General features: G+C 46.6%; 1 long non-coding RNA gene across 1 annotated transcript; it reads left to right on the top strand.

Moving 5' to 3' along the window:
• The first annotated feature begins 1,859 nt into the window (after positions 1-1,859).
• LOC125329725 lies at positions 1,860-2,904 on the top strand. The gene is made up of 2 exons (XR_007205243.1): positions 1,860-1,908; positions 2,829-2,904. It is a non-coding gene; the product is annotated as an uncharacterized LOC125329725 (long non-coding RNA).
• The last annotated feature ends 12,001 nt before the right edge of the window (positions 2,905-14,905 follow it).

The following is a 14,905-nucleotide window of genomic DNA, read 5'->3' as shown; positions in this document are numbered from 1 at the left end:
GCAAGAGGTGCGGCAGACCAGGGCTTTGCTTGGACTATTGTAGATCCCAGACTCATGCCAATGGTCGGCCGTTGCCGGGAAACTTCCGCCGGGGTGCAAGGAGGGGGAATTGCTCTCCGATGCAGTCGCTCCCCCAGAGAGTGGCACAGGTACAGGCACAGGCCTACCCAGCCACCCTAGGGACAGCACCCAGGGATCAGACTGTTTTGACATCCACACCGCAGCCGCAATCGTCTTAGACTCTAGCAGTATTTATAAAGCTCCCTTGGATGCATATGGACCCTTAGCCCAGGGATCCCATGCAATGCTGGTGGGAAAACCTGTCGTTGCCCATCAAGGAATCTTAGTGCACTCAGGAGTTACAGATGCTGACTTTAAAGGTCAGATTTGCACTATGGTCTCCACGCAAAAAACCCCTGTAACTATTCCTGAAAAAGACCTGCCTTGCTAAATTAGTGCTTTTTAAATCTTGTGTCCCCAGGAAAAAACAACAAACTCACGAAGATAACGGCAGTGGATCTACGGGACTTCCGCAGGCCTTCTGGACTGCAGACATCTCTGACCAAAGGCCACAGATGACATGTACCCTGATCCTGCCGAACGCCTGTCCATCCCGGACTCAGCTTCGAGGTTTGATTGATACGGGTGCTGATGTAACCATCATCTCCTTCTCTGCGTGGCCTCCCTCATGGCCTTTATCCCCGGTGGGATCAGCCATCGCAGGATTAGGAGGAACCACACAGAGCTATTTAAGCGAACGGCCTGTGATGGTGAAGGACTCAGAGGGGCACACAGCTACAATTAGGCCTTATGTTACTACCACTTCCCTTAACCTTCGGGGACCGGATGTGTTGGCAGCTTGCGGGGTACAGATTGGGACAAATTTTTAGCAGGGGTCACTGTGCGTGAGGGCACACAGTATCCTACACTGCCTTTGCGGTGGTTGACTAACACACCAATCTTTGAGCCGCAGTGGCCCCCACCGAAAGAGAAGTTAGACACCCTTCATCAGCTGGTTCAGGAACAGGGGCACCTTGAACCTTCTACTAGCCCCTGGAACACTCCTGTTTTCGTAATTAAGAAGAAATCAGGGAAATGGAGATTATTGCAGGACCTCCAGAAAGTTAATGCAGTAATGGAAGGTATGGGGGTATTGCAGCCTGGTATGCCCTCTCCTGCCATGATTCCTATGGGGTAGGACATCCTGATCATTGATTTGAAGGATTGTTTTTTCACAATTCCTTTATATCCTGATGACAAACCAAAGTTTGCCTTTACTGTGCCTGCCATTAACAATGCTGAACCTGCTAAGAGATACCAATGGAAGGTCCTCCCTCAAGGAATGAGGAACAGCCCAATTATCTGTCAATATAACAGCCAATAATCTGCCCAAGCCTTAGCTGGAGTTTGCAAGCAGTTTCCTGATGCACGCTGCTACCATTACATGGATGATATCCTGGTGGCAGCGTCCACTCGGGACGAGCTGCTGAGAATACAGCCTCAGCTGCTCGCTGCTCTGCATGCCTATGGATTAGAGGTAGCTCCGGAGAAAGTTCAACAGCATCCTCCTTGGAAATATTTAGGAGTGAAAATTTTGGACCAACCTATCCAACACCAAGAGGTGCAATTCCCGGATTTGATTAAAACCTTGAATGATGCTCAGAAACTGCTGGGTGTCATCAATTGGTTACGACCTTATTTAGGTCTAACCACAAAGCAACTTTCCCCGCTTTTTAATACATTAAAAGGGGATCCCGATCTGAATTCACCTTGGGAGTTGACTCCAGAAGCGCAATGAGTGCTGCAAGAAGTCCAACGGGCTGTTTCCACTTGTCAGGTTTATTGAGTGGATCTACTGGTCCATTGCTATCACTGTTTACATTACTATTCCAGACCTCCATCCTACAGGTAAGTTGGGGTTTTAGGAGTTGTCCTGGTTTGGTTTTTTTCTATTAAAGGAATTTTCCCCATACGTGTTGCTAGGGGGACAAATTGCTGGGTACCTCAGAAAAAACAAAAGACCTAGCCACTGAGGGTGGGGTGCATCTGGCTACTCTTTTGTTTCACCTGGGTGTATGGACAGTCAGTCCCCGGCGTTTGGACAGAGAGGGAGGCTGTTTTGTCGGCTGCTTTTTCCTTCTGCCAGAGAAACCCCAGGATTCCAAGCCTGCCTTCCCTGCCCTGCTGGGAGCTGGGCTGTGGCCATCCTGCCCCGCCATTGCTTCGAGCCTTCGCTACATTGTAGCCATGCTCACCCTGCCTGCCCAGACCTCTGGGGGGTTCCCACCACAGCTCTGCAGTCTGGATACATCTCGTCTGCCACCCAGGATTTGTGCTCGGCCCTGCCGTTCCTGAGGGTCCGGTTGGACACCGGGATCGGCTGCCCAGGGGGTGTGTGAAGCCTTTGTTCCATCTCTTCCCAGGATCCCAGGCCACCAGTGCCACGTGCTCCCCGAGATCGCTCCGGAGCGCCCCCTGCAGCCGCGGGGGAACCATCGCACCTGCCCTGCTCACCGGGAGCCGCCAGTGCCCCTGCTGGCTGCGAGCAGAACTGCACCCAAGAGGAAAGGGCCTGACAGCCGAGAAGGCTGGGACTGGGTTTGTGGTTCTGTTTGCTGTTACTGCCATAGATATTGTTGTTTGTTTGTTGTTATACACATATAGATATATAATAGTAAAGAACTGTTATTCCTATTTCCCATGTCTTTGCCTAAAAGCCCCTTGATTTCAAAATTATAATAACTCGGAGGGAAGGGGGGTCACCTCTGCCATTCCAAGGGAGGCTCTTGCCTTCCTTAGCAGACACCTGTCTTTCAAACCAAGACAAGGTATCATTGGCCAGTGGAATGCACGATGGCCTGATCCTTTGCATATCCTAGAATGGGTCTTTTTGCCTCACCAGCCGAAAAGGACTGTGCCCACAGTGTTTGAATTGGTCGCTTCTCTGATATTCAAATGCTGTCAACGGTGTTTGCAACTGATGGCTGCGGATCCTGCAGTAATTGTCATTCCGATCTCAAACGAATACTTTGAGTGGAGCCTTATCCATAGTGCTCCTTTGCAAAGCATGCTGCAAAACTTTTCATGGCAGATCACTTACCATCTGCCCAGCCATAAATTACTGCAGCTGGCAAAATCGACCATACTTTCCTTGCGGCCAAGAAATAGTCAAGTGCCGGTGCAAGGACCCACCATCTTTACGGATGGTTCAGGGAAAACTGGGAAAACCATCGTTACCTGGAAGGAGGGATTGGAATGGCAGGTGCTGAAGGAACACAAGTCAGGCTCTGCTCAGTTAGTTGAATTAAGGGCTGTTACCACGGTTTTTCAATGATTCCCACAGGAACCTTTGAATTTGGTTACTGACTCTGCTTATGTAGCAGATATCACCCAACGCTTAGATTGTTCACTTCTGAAGGAGGTGAACAATGCGGCTCTGTTTTCACTATTGCAAACCTTGTGGTCTGCAATTCAGGCTCGAGTGCATCCATATTACATTCTGCACATTCAAAACCACACCAATTTACCAGGTTTTCTAACAGAAGGCAATGCCAGGGCTGACATGCTGGCCAACCCTGCGTGGGTAGGGCCTCAGCCTGACAAAATTGCACAAGCCAAGGCATCGCACGGTTTCTTCCATCAAAGTGCACATACCCTGCAGAAGCAGTTTCATTTAACGCCAACCGAGGCGCGCAACATTGTCAGCGCTTGTGCTGACTGTCACGGACTCGCCACGCCTTTGCCAGCCGGGGTAAACCCCAGAGGGCTAAAAGCCTTGCAGATTTGGCAAACGGATGTAACTCACATCCCAGAATTTGGTCAGCTGAAATATGTGCACGTGTCTATTGACACTTTCTCCTCGGCTATGTGGGCTACTGCTCACACTGGAAAAAAGGGCTGTGATATCATTGCCCATTGGAAATTGGCTTTCTCAGTCCTGGGCGTGCCAGCTACTGTGGAAACCGATAATGGTCCTGCCTACACCTCGGAGAAGACGCAGCAGTTTTTACACCTATGGGGTGTAGACCATACCTTCGGTATCCCACATTCTCCTACTGGCCAAGCCATTGTCGAACGCGCTCATGGTACTTTGAAGCATGTTTTGGACAAACAGAAAAGGGGAATGCATGGAGAAACCCCACAGAGCTGACTAGCAAAAGCTTTGTATACAATCAGTCGCCTTACAGTACCACAAAATTCAAATAATCCTGTTATTCTGAATCATTTTCTCTCATTGCAGTCTGCAGGCGAGACACAACGGCCCCAGGCAAAAGTCTGGATACGGAATTTACTCACTAACCAGTGGGAAGGCCCTCATGAGCTTACCGTTTGGGGTCGTGGGTATGCTTGCGTTTCCACAGATACTGGGGTACGGTGGCTACCTTCAAAATGCGTTCGCCCTGACCTATGGCACCAGAGGCAGAACAGGCAACCTCCAAATGATGACCAGAACGCCAACCATCCAAATGGCGACCAGAATGTAGATCATCCGCCTAATGACTCTTCTGATGATGACCAAGATGTCAACCATCAGGCAGATGGTCCTTCTACAAGCAGAGACTGGGATGGTCCTTCCACCAGCAGAAACTGAACTTTAAATTTCTTGTTATGGAGTCAGATAGTTAAAGCCTTAAGGACATATTTAGAATTAATAACTGATGTAAATTTCTATTTAGGATTAATAGTAGAGTTGTTATCAAACAAAAAGGGGGAATTGTAGATACAAGAATGCTGCTAGCAAGGATTTTCTTGCTATTTTCTAAGTCCGTGAGAGACTTTTCTCTCTCACAGAAGAGGTAGCAGAGTTATGTAAACAACCAAGCCACCTGCAACCTTGGAAAGTCTTGTTTATGGTATAGTAGAAAAATATTTTGACAATGGATGTTTTAGGATTTTAGCCAATCACCCCCAAGGGGTTGCTGGTCCTTTGTCCAATTAGACTATGAAGAAAAAAGTCTATAAAAGAGTTTGTAAAATAATTAAATTAATCAATCTTGCTGCACAATTCCTGCCTGCTGGCTCTTCTCTCCTCCTCCCTACGGCTGCGGGACACAGTAAAATACCCTAGGGCTACAGTAATACTGGTCCATCATCTGTGTTGAAGACAGAGGTAAAGAATGTTTTAAACAGCTCTGCCTTGTCCATGTCCCTGTTTGTAATGTGACCATCCTCATCCTGCAACAGGCCAGTGTTATTTTTACACTGCCTTTCACTATTAATGTATTTGAAAAAACTCTTTGTAGTGTCTGCCACAATTCTGGCAGCTTCAACTCCAGTTGAGCTTTGGCCGCATTAATTTTCTTGCTACAGTGAGGAGCAGCATATTTGTGTTCTTCCCATGTCATCTGACTTGGCTTCCACTGGGCACACACCTTCCTTTTTTGCCTTATTTTCAAGAGGAGATCACTGTTCAGCCAAGCTGGTCTTCTGCCTCACCTTCTTGACTTCTGACATTTGGGAATTGCTGTAGCTGTGCCCTTAGGAGGGAATGTTTAACAGGCGCCAGCACTGATGGACGCCAGCATCTGCACAAACATTTTTCCAGGGGACCTTACTTACTAATTCCCTGAGCAGCCTGAGTTCTGCTCTCCTCATGGCTGGAGTTGAGGTTTTGCTGGCACTTTTCCTCCTGTCATCCAAGATTTTAAACTCAATGGCTCTGTGGTCGCTGCAGCCAAGACGGCCCCAATCTCCTCTTCACTCACAAGATCCTCTGTTGAGAAGTGACAGATCAAAAAGAGCATCTTTCTGAGTCAGCTCCTTTAGGACCTTTTCCATAAAGTTGTTTTCCAGGTGTTTTAGGAATCTTCTGGCCTGGGTTGTACCAGCTGTGTGATGTTCCCAGTTGATTCCTGGCAAGTAGAATTTCCCCATGAATACAAGGGCAGTTGACCTGGAAATGTCCTTGAGCTCCTCAAAGAATAATTCATCATGAGAACAGAAACCAGACAGAAGTTTCCCTAATGGTACTCAGTGGGAGTGGCAATCCAGCGGGTAGGGCAGGGTGTTCCTTAGCAAGAAGAACAGAAACAGCTACTTAAATGCATACATTGAGTTAACGCAAGCTCCGGCATTGGGCATACCAGATGTCACTAAACCTTTTCTGTTGTTCTCACATGAAAGGCAAGGACTGGCACTGGGACTTTTGGCACAAAAGCTGGGACCGTATAGAAGGCCAGTGGCTTATTTCTCCAAGCAGCTGGATGTGGTCAGCCAAGGAGAGCCCGCCTGCCTGCGTGCAGTGGCAGCTGTGATCCTGAACATAGAAGAAGCTCACAAGTTCACACTGGGACAGCAGGTAACTGTTTTTATCTCTCACACAGTGTCAGCAGTACTCGCACAGAAAGGAAATCACTGATTAACCCCATCTCGCTTTCTTAAATACCAGGCTGTCCTAGCAGAATCGGAGGATGTGAGTATCCAAGTAACTAAAATCCAGCAGCTTACCTCCAGGGCAAGGCTACTGAAGAGCCCGTACAGCACGACTGCATCGAAACCATGGAGGCAGTTTACTCCAGCCACCCAGACCTAAAGGACTCTCCACTAGAAAATGCAGAAAACTGGTTCACCAATGGGAGCAGTTATGTCAAGGATGGTAAGCGGCTCGCTGGGTATGCAGTTACAACCACAGACGCTGTCATTGAGGCAAATCTGTTACCTGTGGGGACATCAGCTCAAAAGGCTGAAATAATAGCCCTAACTTGAGCCTTGGCATTGGCCGAAGGAAAACCTATCCACATTTAGACTGATTCAAGGTATGCTTTTAGGGTGGTACACGCTCATGGGGCTATCTGGAAAGAAAGGGGTTTATTAACCTCACAGAAGAAAGAAATCAAGCATGCTACTGAAATCGTACAGTTACTAGAAGCAGTGTTAAAACCTTCAAAAGTGGTTATAATGCATTGTAAGGGACACTCCCAAGGTAACACCATCCCTGAACTGGGAAAAGCTATGGCAGACAAAACAGCAAAGGCAGTAGCCATTGGGGTTCAGATCCAAGCCCTAGCTCTAATTCCTTCTAGCATCCTTATGGATGAAAAAACCCCCACCATATGACACTAATGTTTTAAATTGGATACAAGAAGACAAGAAACAAATAAGCACAGATGGGTGGGCTAGGATAAAAGGTCTCATAGTCATACCCAGAAAACTATTAAAATCATTTATCCAAAGCGAACATTGCATCAAATTACCTTACATGACACTTCTTGAAGGTTTAAAGAGATATGGGACAAACTTACAGCATAGTTACCCAACTTATCCTGGCTTAAACATTGTTTGTAATAGCTATTTGTGTTATTGCATTGATACTTATTGTTTGTATTAGTAGTTACTGTTGTATGATACTATGTACTTAGAATCGCAATGCTTATGCCCAATGGCACAAGCACAAACTTAGAAATAAGGTAGAGAACGGTACTTACTTTAAAGACATGCAAGATTTGTAAAGAATTGCAAATAACCAAAGAAAAGGGGGGATTGAGGAAAGGGCAGTCAATAACTAACTCATGTAAGCACAAGTTAACTATTGGGAGACAACAAATGTTAGTTCAGACAGCAGATGTTAATTACAAAACCTAAGAAGCCGAATTCACCCTAATCTTGTCAAGATAGAGGGGATAAGGATTATCCCAGAGACTGCTGAATCATTCCTCAAAGGACTACGCATGCCCAGGGAGAAAGGTGAAAAGTGCACTGTGAGGAAGACTACTGGTCTTCATCAGAAAGACCCCTGAGGAAGAAGAGGAGCCTTCCTCAGTGCGACTACCAGGACACACACCGCATGCGTGGCCCGTATGCTAATGATATTAATGACTTCCGAGAAATAATTTGTATAACCACACCTGTCCCAAGGAAAGTGATGAATATTCATAATTTAACCCTTAATAGTGTGTTGTAGGGAGCACCGGTGTGTGTGTTTTGGAGGAGCAATCCCCAGACACCCGGCGCACTGAATAAAGCAGATACCCACTTCTCTGACTCTGTCTCTGAGGTGTCTCCTGGCCCAGTTGCGGCACGATTCAACATCAGAGCTCTTTTAGTGGGACTTAAAATTTCAAATCACAAAATCCTCCCTCCCATGTACTTTTTCAAAGTCCATTTTCAGGAGGTAAAAAAGAAGAGGGGGGAAGAATACACTTGGTTCACAGCCCTTTCATCCTCCCAAAAGTTATAATTAACATCCCCCCAGTGGCGTGAATCCTCCCTATTTAGTACCTGTGACAACACCGTCTTCCAACTTTTCTGTTCAAAAACCTAAAATTCCAGCATAACAGAATTTCATCAGCTTTCTATTTGTTCTAGAATATAATTAAGCTATTTCCCCTTTGACTCAGTACTAAAAATAAAAGTATTAAGCTATATACTAAGACATTTTCAGAGCACTTCTTAAAAATAAGAAGTTTCTTGCTAACTCCAAGCACTTCTTGGTGCTGCAAAGCAACATAGTGACTCAATAACTCCATAGCACAAGATGCCCCAGATGGGCCTGACATCACCCTAGTAATAATTAGTATTATATGCTTGTATTCAGTTTTAGAATTAAATCACTGCCCACCACTGCTGCCGCCCAGTATTGTAGCAAAAGTAGCTCTTTTAACAGAGATGAAAAGTCTGGGCGGACTCACATGATTGACAGTGCCCTAACTTTTTTCCCCCCAATAAAGTTTTTACAGATAAAGTCAGATATCCAGCAGCTAAATATAATAGACATAGCTATGCCCCTTGTATTTTTTTTGGCTCCCACAGTATACAAAAATCACTAATAGCAGTACTGCATTCTGAAATCTTACATGAAAAATAACTATTAGAAATGTATGATTTGTGTTTGACTTTACATCTTTACATATTCTCTTCTCTGAGAAGGAAAAGAAAATAATTGAAGCAGAAAACAGTACAAAAGACCATCTAAATTGCCACTGACAATGGATTTTGAGCTTGGCTAACAGTGGAAGTCTCTCCAAAGAGAGACTGCTAATGGAAGCTGATGAACACCATACTAATAGAGACCCAGGTGAAGAATTAAGATTTTTCAAGAAACACTTGAGGCAGGAAAACTTGCACATCTCTCAGTCAGTTAAGAACAATGCCCAAAGCCGGGCACAGTCTGTCAGTCCGCCCTGACAGTGCATGGCCTGGAACAGAGAGAAACCCAAACAGTGCAACAGGCTACACCACACAAAGGTGTGCTCAGGCACAGCATCCTCTGTCCCTTGTGTGCCCCACCACAGTACCGCGAGGCCAGAGCACCACCCAGCAGAGCACAATACATGGATTATCCATCACAACAAACTGGACATTAATTTCTTTGAAGTTGGGTGCAAAAAGCAGTAGGCTGCTGGGCACTTATGCCTGGCATGAGAAGAAAAGCCACTAAGCATTGGGATGTAAGAAGGCAACTACCAGACTCCACAGGTCAGCTCCAGAAAGGAGTATGTGATTTGGCTATATGGGTAACCACTCCCTTAAGCTTCATGCGCTTCATGAGCAAAGAGACTACAAAGAAGCTGATGAGCACTTAGAAACATCCTTCAGGGAACAGAAAAAACTGAAGATGAAGATCGCAGCCTTTCTCCAAGATTCATGCCCATGGGAAAGTGTTCTCCTTCCAGCAGCAGCCAGAAGGGTTGGAAAAGGCCAATTTCATGGGTAATCAAATAATGCCAATTAAAAACCAACGAGGCAAGCAAACTCACTGGTCAAAGCAGGAGAAACATCATCCTCAGCAAAGCTGAGTGTTAAATGAGGGGGGAAAAGGCAGTGTTCCCAAAGTCCTACAGAGCAGGAAATTATAAAGAACAGCAACTGATGTTACATGATTCCTACACTTCTTGTCACCCAAGTATGCTGAGGAAACCAAAGAGCATGTCTATGCTCATCCAGCTCTCCCTCTGGGAGGGACTCCCTCCACCAACTGCCACTCATGTACAGCAACTGCTATTTTGGTCTCACTGGCACTTTTTATCACAGAGGGAGCAGAAGGCCTCCACCAATTGCATCACACAGATGTTTTATCTAATTCCCTCTGAGTAACTTTTATGCATCATCCCTTGAAGAACATCACCACCTCAGTGGACAACAAAGGGATGGATTAACCTGGAGCCTAACTTAGTCCTTTCCTATCAATGCAGAAATGCCTTCCTCAGCCGTAGTAGCGTCCCTGAGAAGGGGTGCAGAACAGGGATGCTTCTGTGCAGTGCTTTGGCAGCAAAATGGAATGTAATAGATATGCCCAGCCTTTTTAGGTGCTTGCTGTGGTTTTAAAGCACCAGATGGTGGTGGTTTTAGATCAGGTGAAACATTTGCTTTCAATTTTAACTCTTTGGCATTGATAAAAAAGCCCTTATGGAGAGCAATCCTGGAGAAGGTCACATGCACCAAACTCCATAGCACTGTGAGGCAACAAAACTCCAAGCAGAACACAGGCTTCCAGCATCTTGCACTTAAAAGTGGAAGGTGGAGACAGCAAACTGACTTAGTGCTCTTAACAGAAATCTAAACATACACATACTTATTTTCTCCTTTTTATTTTCAAAAGGTATATGGAAAAAAGACAGACAGAAGAGCAAGACACACAGAAAGCCTGCAAGCTCTCAGTTTGCAAGGCACCATCTGCTCTTCAGGAGATGTGGTATATGCACAATAAAGATTTCGTTTTCTGACACAGTTAAAAGCAAAACAATGTCAAAACATGCCTCTTTAGAGCAGCTCTGGCACCAGTTCTCTAAATATTGGATTTCTGGGACCCAAAGAATTTATGGCAGACTTAAAAAGGTTCCAAAACCAGACTCCTCAACAAGAGTCTTACTGTGCCACAACAAGAAGGTAACAATAGTATCATTCTCTCTAATATAATCCATCTTTTCCCCTTTTGCCAGTTAATACATTTGGGCACCAGAAGCCCTTTGGGGCACAGCAACTCACCGAGGTACATTCACTCTTTACAGTCAACTGCAACAACACAGTACTCAGGCTGGCCACACTTTGAGAGTGACGGACAACACTGGAACCACACCCATGACATTTAGAGGGAATTACTGACAACATCTGATACCAGCAGTAAACAATGAAACCTCTGAGATGAGGGCCACTGATAACCAACCACTTCCTTTAGTATGTCAGAGCTCTCCAAAGTCCTATGTTATGTGCTAACACCAGAAATGGCTCGCCTCACTTCCTGACAGCTCTCTCACAGCTATATAATCATAGGTCATCAGCAGACAGCAATGTAGAAGATGCTGCAAACATAGGGAGAATTTGTTTACCCTTATTAAATTATTCAGAACCATAACTATGCAAGAAGAGATATTAAAGGTCTTAAATCTATTAAAGGCAGCATGCTATGTTAACAGTTGGACTAGTTCTTAAAGGTCTTTTCCAACCTAAATGATTCTATGCTTCATCCCTGGACCGTCTCCTTCCTTTCTGGTATAGGGAGGGACTTCCTTGCATGACCTGACCCTACAACCATGGATATGAGCCAAGAATAACACAGACTTTCTGTTTCCAGATTCATCACCACATGGGCTGAAGAATGTCTTCTTGATACTGAATTTGCTTTAAAAAAAAATCGCCATAATCATCTCATTGAGCTAGTTATGCATAAACAAAAACCAGATGGTATCATTGTAAGTGCTGGCAGAATATACACCTGTTAAATAAGAGAAGCCAAAATTGGGGTTGAATCCGACACTTCTCTCTCAGTCCCTCTCTCCCTCCTCCCTCACCTGTTCCCCCATCTTCCCCCTCCCCTTTCTCTCTCTGGAAATGTTTTCTCAGGGCACATTCATGTCTCACATCTTTCATACCTTGAGCTGCAGGCCTAAGCTCTTGACACTTTTTATTTCAGCTGAACATGCTAAGCTTTGGAGCCAAACTCCCCCGGACCTAGGGAGTCAGCACAGATTATATCCCTTCTACTGACATGCATTTTACTTCCTCATATGCAGAAAAGCATGCAGCTTTCACTAGAGACATAATGCTTCATCATTAAACTATGTCCCCACCTCAAGTCAAAGCCTCTTTGCTATAACAACATGTTCTGTATCAGCTTGTGCATTAGCAAACACCCTCCACACAGGTAGCTGCACAGGACTGATGTGTTTGGTGCATTACTGACTTCAGCATAAGGTCAGACACAGTGGTACTTAACAACTTTATGGTAGCAATGCTTATAGAGGCTTATATAGTTGAACTCCTTGTCTTTCTCACTTTTAAATACAGGGTAATAAAATCCTAACTGTAAGCCACTGGAGTGCTTAAAATGATCTCAAAGTTTGCTGTGTATAACACAAACACCTCCTATCATTTGAAGAAAAACAAGAATCAGGCTCCAACTTTAGTCCTTTTTTTTCCTTTTATGTTCACGTAAGTATTCAAAAAGCAGGTCGTTTAGTAGGTGCAATGATGATTATTTCAAACCACATTTCATAGCCCTGCCTACAGACACTGTTACTATCCTTAAAATATAAGGATAGTATTTTGTGGGGTATGCCCAGCCCCTGCCCTGGAGGGAGGCCTGCTGGTAAGGAGATTGCACAACCTCCCAGCAGAATCCCCTTGGAAAAGGCAGCACTTCGGTGAGGGTGAGAGAAAACAAGAACCATGATCCTCAGGGAGACCCTATGTAAATTCCTTGTAACCCATTGGCTTCTACCCTCTCACACCCACCCTTGTATCCCTATAAGATCTAGCCCTCTTCCCCTTTGAGTTTGGAGAGCTCATCCCTAGCCTCCCCTTCGCAGGGGCGTGGACTAATAAAGCTGCCTCATGCAGAACTGCTATAAGAGCCTCTCGTCTCTCTCCTCCTGGTCCAGCCTGGGGTTTGCCTCGCAGAACAAGAGCTGAAGTCACTCTCGCTGAAATCACTAAAGAGCTCACAGCCTGCTGAGACAGGCACCCTTTCTGCAGAGGCATCTCCGGCAGCCGAGGGAACGCCACGGACTTCTGGAAGACTGATCCTTGCGGGACACTCTCTCTGGATTGGTCCCGGCTTCCTGGGTCTAAGCCACAGACCCCAACCTGGCCGCTATAGTATTTTTATTCTATTTCAATACATTATGCAAGACAAAGAAGTAGCACCTTAACGCAACCAGGGGCTTGTAATCACAAGCCCTGGCGTGCCCTCGGGCAGAGGGGACGCAGCGTTAGCCTCCACAACGTCCTCGCTGGACGGCTCAGTGGAATAGGCGTGAGATAGATGCGTGCATTGGCTCCTCCTCAGAGGAAGCACGTCGAGCGGCTGATGGATTAGGCTCGCGTTAGCCCGGAGGCAAAGAAGGCGGGAGGGGCTTCTGGTATGGGTTCCAACAGGTTTATTTGCAGGAGGGTCCAGGGACCAGAGCAGCCGAGAAGATGCGGGCTCGCCCCTTTATGGGGGGTGGAGCAAGGCAGGGAAAGCGAAAACAACCAATGGGGTACAAGCAGAGGGGAGGGTACAATTTTTCAGAACAAATGGGGAAAACAGGGAGGCAGGAGTCATAACAGGGAACCAATTAATAACTAAAAAAGGGAGAACTTTCTGGAACAGGGGGAGTTGTGGGATATGCCCAGCCACTGCCCTGGAGGGATGTCTGCTGAGATAAAAGATTTTGCAATCACCCAGCAGGACTCCCTGGAAAGGTGACTACTTTTGAGTCATGGTGAGGAAAAGTAGACCCACAGTCCTTTGGGAGACCCTATGCAGATCATTCTGTAACCCATTGGTCTATCCCAGACCCTCTGTAACCCATTGGTCTCCTTGCTGATCCCTTGTATCCCTATAAAAGAAGACCAGTTCGCCTCTGTAGGGAGAGAGCTCGTCCCTGGCCTTCCCTTCGCCGGAGGGAACCCACAATAAAGCTACCTTCGTGCGGAACCAGCCATACGGGTCTTCTCGTCTCTCTCTGGTCTGGTTTGGCCAAGAAGCTGCCCTGCAGAGCTGAGCTGGAATCACGAGCTGATATCACTAAAGAGCTGACAGCTTCTGCAAGGGCTCCTCTGCCAGCAGCTGAGAGGAAGACACCGGACCTCGGGCAGGCGATTCCTTTTGGGACCATCTCCCCGGACCGGTCATCTCTTCCTGGGTCACGGCCACAGACCCCACCACCAGCTGTAATAACTGGCGCCCGAACAGCCTTGGATCCTGGACAACCCGGACCTGGCCTGAGCTGCGTCTTGATCGCCAAGACAGAACCAGCCGTTCGTGTGCTGCTCCTCTGAAGATAGACCTACGTTTTAGCAGGCCTTTCGGACGGGGACAGTTCAAGTCCCTCATCTCCCACCTAGGACAAAGTCCCTGAGGATCGAACTGCCAGACCATCCCCCCAGCAGACCTTTCCAGGAGCCAGCCCCACCAGAAAACGGGACTTGTAAGTTTAAACTTGGGGCTCTGCTCTCCTCATGCGCGCATTTTAAGTTATTTTGGGTTTTTTTCTCTTTTTCTGCTGAGGGAGGAACTAAGATGGGACATAGGCAAGCTAAACCCAGCCTTTCCCAATCTGAGAGAGACCTATACCCCTTTCTTCTGACTCTTCTCTTAAAATCTGACTTTAAATTCCATAAAGGTGTTCTTTCTAAGAAAAATCTTAAATCTTTCAGTAATTGGATATCTCTAAATTTCCCTGAAGCTAAATCCGATTCTGTTCTTTCTGATTCGTTCTGGGACAGTGTGGGGAACAAACTGTATTCCTCTCAAGCCTCGGGAAACCTCTCAGTTTCAAAATTCATTCCTTTATTTCATTTACTGGTTAAAACGTGTCGTGCGAAAACCCCCCCTCAGCCAAACCCCTTCTCTGCCCTTCCCCCCTCCCACCCCCCTCTCCGCCTCCGGTAATGGCCAGCCAGAGCGCGGACCCAGCCAGCTGCCCCAGCCCTGGCCCGGCAGGGGCGCCGGCCCCCCTGCTCGCCCCCCCGGTTCCGCTGTCAC

This window comes from Corvus hawaiiensis, chromosome 8 (genome assembly GCF_020740725.1).
Source record: "Corvus hawaiiensis isolate bCorHaw1 chromosome 8, bCorHaw1.pri.cur, whole genome shotgun sequence".
Lineage (NCBI taxonomy): Eukaryota > Metazoa > Chordata > Aves > Passeriformes > Corvidae > Corvus > Corvus hawaiiensis.
This window is presented reverse-complemented; position numbering and strand designations above follow the sequence as displayed.